Source organism: Hyperolius riggenbachi, chromosome 7 (assembly GCF_040937935.1).
Source record: "Hyperolius riggenbachi isolate aHypRig1 chromosome 7, aHypRig1.pri, whole genome shotgun sequence".
In the NCBI taxonomy this organism is placed as follows: domain Eukaryota; kingdom Metazoa; phylum Chordata; class Amphibia; order Anura; family Hyperoliidae; genus Hyperolius; species Hyperolius riggenbachi.
Genome location: NC_090652.1, coordinates 216,991,298 through 216,997,297, shown reverse-complemented (window position 1 = coordinate 216,997,297; position 6,000 = coordinate 216,991,298).

Here is a 6,000-nt window from a genome sequence, read left to right as displayed (position 1 = left end):
TGGCTACCACTGATGAGTATATTGTTCTTGCTGAACATCTTACCACATCTACCGCGGCTTCACCTATATAATCTGCAGACAGCTTGAGATCTTCTAAACCTGAGATTATAGCTTCCTTATCAGCTTCTGCCCTGATCGCTTCCTCAATATTAAGGGTCCAGACTTTTATAGCACGTGAAACTGCGGTTAAAGCTATGGCTGGTCTAGCCGATCCTCCGGCAGTAGTGTATATTCTTTTCAGCTCAGAATCAATCCTTCTGTCCATCACGTCGCTGAAGGTGACCGCGTCCTCCCGCGGTAGCGTCGTAGGTCTTGCCAGTCTCATCACTGATGCATCAACTGAAGGTGGATTGTCCAGCTGCTTAGAATCATCCTCCAGCATTGGATATAGCTTCCCTAGCCTGTTGTGTAATGGTGGTCTCTTTTCCACCTTTCTCCATTCTTCCTTGATTACATCTCTAATCTCCTCCATTAGCGGGAAGGGTGTAATCTTCTTTTTTAGATGAGCAAAGTATTGCTTATGCACCTTTGGCTTTTCGACTTCATCTGGCTCGTCTTCCCATTCTATAGCCTGTCTTACAGCACACACGAAAGGCTCCACAAGTGCAAAATCAAATCCTGTGTCTTCCTGCTCCTGACTCTCCGTTTCAGGTGGATCTTGTTGCTCTGTAGATGTAGAGGGTAATGCGGGCATGGTGGCGATGAACTGTTTCATTGAGTCTTCTACTGCTTGTTTTATTAAAGCTGAGACATCAACAGGTGTAGGTTCTCGCTCCCTAGACCTTTCATCAAAACATGTTCTGCATACTGTCTTTCCAGACATAGCGGTTCTGCCACATGCCCAGCAATTCTTTGCGTGACGATGTGATGACCCTGATCTTCTTCTTGATCCTGATCTATGCCTTCTTCTGGATCTAGACCTGCTCCTGCTTCTATGCCTTCTATAATACGGGGACGGGCTCCGCCTCCTGCGATAATGCGATGGGCTTCTATTTCTGGAACGAGATCTGGATTTGGATCTTGAAGACCTTCTAGTCTGCTTCCTTGCGCTGTAAAAACACAGACAACAGCCTGGTTACTATGCACTCTCAAGGATAAATAAGGGCTGAACCTACCTTAAGCTACCCCTACCTGTCAGCCCTTTGCTGGTCTGCTTTTGACGCTTTGGGGTTGATGGACGCAGTAGAAGCCGCTGCGGGGCATAAGAAAAAGAGCACTAAGGCACTGCTACCAGGAACACACAAATATACATATATAAACCTTTGCCATTGCATAAAGGAACAGCGACCTCTCCTACCATTCTCCTCGGGATTAGGCATCTGATCCTCCTCATTGCTGTCCCCCTCGGTGTCCATAGCCGTCTGGACAAGAATCTCCAGCCCCGCAGCATAGCGTGGGGAAGCGTCTAATGCTTCCTTATATTCCGCTCTGCCGCTTCCTGATCCATGCGCCCTTGCGCGGCGACGGAAGTGACGTCATGCGGCGGAAGTCGGGCTGTGGAACGCACAACGCCGCCGTCCCAGCCCAATGCGAAAGCAATGCGGAAGCAGGGAAGCGGAGGAAGAAAAACCCACAAGCGCAAGGATCCTTGTTTAAAGGATGTAGCGAGAGACAGTATGCCACTATCCGGAGGTAATTTATACCTATAACCTGGCATACTGTCAGCCCCTGAACAGACAAGCAGACAAACAGGGGACCCCTTGGAGCTAATTTATAGCTATTGGGGCGTCACTAGGAGAGGCACTAGTGGAAAACGACAGGGGTAGCTAAGAGAAAAAAAAAAAACACACATCCTCCTAGGTCCTTGGGGCGAAGTGATCGAGGACGAAAAAAGACTGGGGGGGTGGGGCATTCAGCAAGTATTTATAGACATGGTCCTATGGGGTAGAGGTGGGAGGGGCATCTACCCAAGTGTGACGACATACAAGCATTGGGAAAGCTACAATTACCGAGCAGTGAGGTAAATTGCCGACTTGAGTGGGAAATATGTCAGTAAATGCCAATTCATAAAAGTTAGAACATGCGATGACAAGCTGAAAAATTACCGGCTGCTCTGGGCTGGCGATAGGAGAGTGGTAGGAAAGCAGTAACACTGTGAAAGCCACAAGCAGAGGGGGATAAGCTGTGACTGACAGGAGCAGAGCCAATAGAAACAGCTCCTGTCTGCTTCAGGTCCTGCTGATCCGATGCTGATAGGAAGCGCAGGCTTCCTACTTGTAACAAAAGTTTCTACCACCCACATAGTGAGCAGAGAGAAAGGAACAAATAAAATTTCCCTTGCAGCCCTTCAGCAGTGTTTCACCTCTTCCGTTCCTGATATTTATTATTATTTATTTATTTATTGTATTTATAAAGCGCCAACATATTACGCAGCGCTGGACAATAAATAGGGATACATACAATATTTAGGGGTGACATACAGCAAAATGACAATACCTGAATACAAGAAACATCAGGTCATGCAGCACAGTATGAGTACAAGGTAATGCTTAGATGCTTTCTCTACACTAGCTGCTTATCTTCAAAGCAGGGCATGTGTGACATCTCCTAAAAGTTCATTTAAGCCGTGGCAATTAAATAAAATGTTAAGAGAGACTAATAGACATATTTAGAGCCGAGCAGAGGCAGTAAAACAAACAGTATAGCACAGCATGCACATCTAAAGGGATGCCGGGATGCATTGTCATGCCCTCACTGCACAGAGATTTGTCTATTGAAGCAGTAAATTACCGAACTTCAATTACACCTCTGAACATTTTTATGAATCAGCATACCAAAGTCTAAAATACCGAATGCGGTGATTTAACGAGCATTTTACATTCACCGCACACAGCTCTATAAAATCGAGGCCTATGTTGGATAATACTTGTGCAATGGACTGATGGGTATAGTAACTTGACTCTGCAGTTAAAAATAGGCTGTATGTACTGAAGATCACACGGTTCCTAACCTTGCATTGGATGTCATGTTGTCTTGATCAAGCTGGGCCCGAAGATATTTTGCATGCATGTTCTGAATCCTAGATATATAGGAAGTGCACTCCTATTTAGGGACACATGCTCATTACAAGTCCTATTGATCATTTTGGTTTTAAGGGGGGTTTTATAGGTTTGTCAGTCTGTGTCTTTTTGCAACTTAAAGTTTTTGAATAAATAAGTTCATATTAGCTCTGTGCTCCCTTTTCAATGGTTGGTTCTTGTATGTAAAGTTGTCAGTGAAGAAGTCTCTTCATTTATTTTGCATATTCTCATGGTATGAAAATAACTTCTGTACTCTCCCAAGATGGATCTGTCTATTCTGTATGGATCAGCATGCTATGATGGACCTATCATTGTGCATATTTATCTATGAGATTGTTGAAACTTTAATAAACTTTTCCTGTTAAAAAAAAGCAATCAGATTCACTGAACTTTCATCACATGCTTGAAGGTGACATTTGTAATACATGCATACTTTTTCATCTTATATAGGCTTCTGAGACACAGTTTTGAGAGAGGTTAGCTTTTATAAATGCCTGTATGACTGTTGTATAGTTAAAGGAGTACTGTAGGGGGGGTAGGGGGAAAAGAGTTGAACTTACCTGGTTCTTCTAATGGTCCCCTGCAGACGTCCTGTGCCCACGCAGCCACTCACTGGTCAACTTCTGGAATTTTCCACTTTAAAGTCGGAAAAGCACGGCGCCTGCATGGCTGCGTCCTCGCTCTTCCTGAGGTCACCAGGAGTGTATTGCACAGGCCCAGTACAGTCTACACCTGCGCAGTACGCTCCTGGTGACGTCAGTGGGAGCAAGGACACGGGCACGCAGGCGCAGTGGTTTTCCGACTTTAAAATAGAAAATCCAGAAGTGAACCGGCGGCGGGGACCGGAGCATCGGTGACTGGCTGTGCGGGTACAGGGCGTCTGCAAGGGACCAATAGAAGCCCCAGGTAAGTACAACTCTTTTTCCCCCCTACACCCCCAACAGTTGTCCTTTAAAGGGTTACTAAAGTTAAGAAAAAAATTTTTTAACTTACCTTTGGAGTCATCCTTGTGCCCATGCTGTACTTCCATGATTCTCCAGCGAGCAGCAGCGACCCCCCTGAAACTGGCCAGTCACAGACAGTCACGGCCCCGAACCATGCGTTCCCGTTGCCGGGAGTGCTCTGTACAGTACTGTTTTTCCCGTACTGGCACCGGGGACACAGTGAGGAGGAGCGTGACCAGCCAGCTTTACGGGGGTCAGCGCTGCTGGCCACAGGGTCTCAGAAGGATGGTGTGGGCACAGGACGACTCCAGGGGGCTGCAAGGAGCACCAGGTAAGTTAAACTGATGGGGTTTCTTTTTGCCTTTAGATTTCCTCATGTACTCATGTACACTAGAGTTGGGCCGAACGGTTCGCCTGCGAACGGTTCCATGCGAACTTCAGTGGTTCGCGTTCGCGTCCCGCAGGCGAACCTTTGCGGAAGTTCGGTTCGCCCCATAATGCACATGGAGGGTCAACTTTGACCCTCTACATCACAGTCAGCAGGCCCAGTGTAGCCAATTAGGCTACACTAGCCCCTGGAGCCCCACCCCCCCTTATATAAGGCAGGCAGCGGCGGCCATTACGGTCACTCGTGTGCTGCCTGCGTTAGTGAGAGTAGGGCGAGCTGCTGCAGACTGTCTCTCAGGGAAAGATTAGTTAGGCTTAACTTGTTCCTGTCTGGCTGCATACCTGTTCTGTGAACCCACCACTGCATACCTGTGCTGTGAACCCACCACTGCATACCTGTGCTGTGAACCCACCACTGCATACCTGTGCTGTGAACCCACCACTGCATACCTGTGCTGTGAACCCACCACTGCATACCTGTTCTGTGAACCCACCACTGCATACCTGTGCTGTGAACCCACCACTGCATACCTGTTCAGTGAACCCACCACTGCATACCTGTGCTGTGAACCCACCACTGCATACCTGTTCAGTGAACCTGCCACTGCATACCTGTTCTGTGAACCCACCACTGCATACCTGTTCAGTGAACCCACCACTGCATACCTGTTCAGTGAACCCACCACTGCATACCTGTTCAGTGAACCTGCCACTGCATACCTGTTCTGTGAACCCACCACTGCATACCTGTTCAGTGAACCCACCACTGCATACCTGTGCTGTGAACCCACCACTGCATACCTGTGCTGTGAACCCACCACTGCATACCTGTTCAGTGAACCCACCACTCCATACCTGTGCTGTGAACCCACCACTGCATACCTGTTCTGTGAACCCACCACTGCATACCTGTTCTGTGAACCCGCCACTGCATACCTGTTGTGTTCAGTGAACCCGCCACTGCATACCTGTTTTGTTCAGTGGACCCGCCACTGTATACCTGTTTAGTGACCCCGCCACTGCATACCTGTTGTGTTCAGTGAACCTGCCACTGCATACCTGTTCTGTGAACCCGCTACTGTATACCTGTTCTGTTCAGTGAACCCGCCACTGCATACCTGTTCTGTTCAGTGGACCCGCCACTGTATACCTGTTCAGTGAACCCACCATTGCATACCTGTGCTGTGAACCCACCACTGCATACCTGTTCTGTGAACCCACCACTGCATACCTGTTCAGTGAACCCACCACTGCATACCTGTTGTGTTCAGTGAACCCGCCACTGCATACCTGTTCTGTTCAGTGGACCCGCCACTGTATACCTGTTTAGTGGCCCCGCCACTGCATACCTGTTCTGTTCAGTGGACCCGCCACTGTATACCTGTTCAGTGAACCCACCACTGCATACCTGTGCTGTGAACCCACCACTGCATACCTGTTCAGTGAACCCACCACTGCATACCTGTTCAGTGAACCCACCACTGCATACCTGTTCAGTGAACCCACCACTGCATACCTGTTCAGTGAACCCACCACTGCATACCTGTTCAGTGAACCCACCACTGCATACCTGTTGTGTTCAGTGAACCCGCCACTGCATACCTGTTCTGTTCAGTGGACCCGCCACTGTATACCTGTTTAGTGACCCC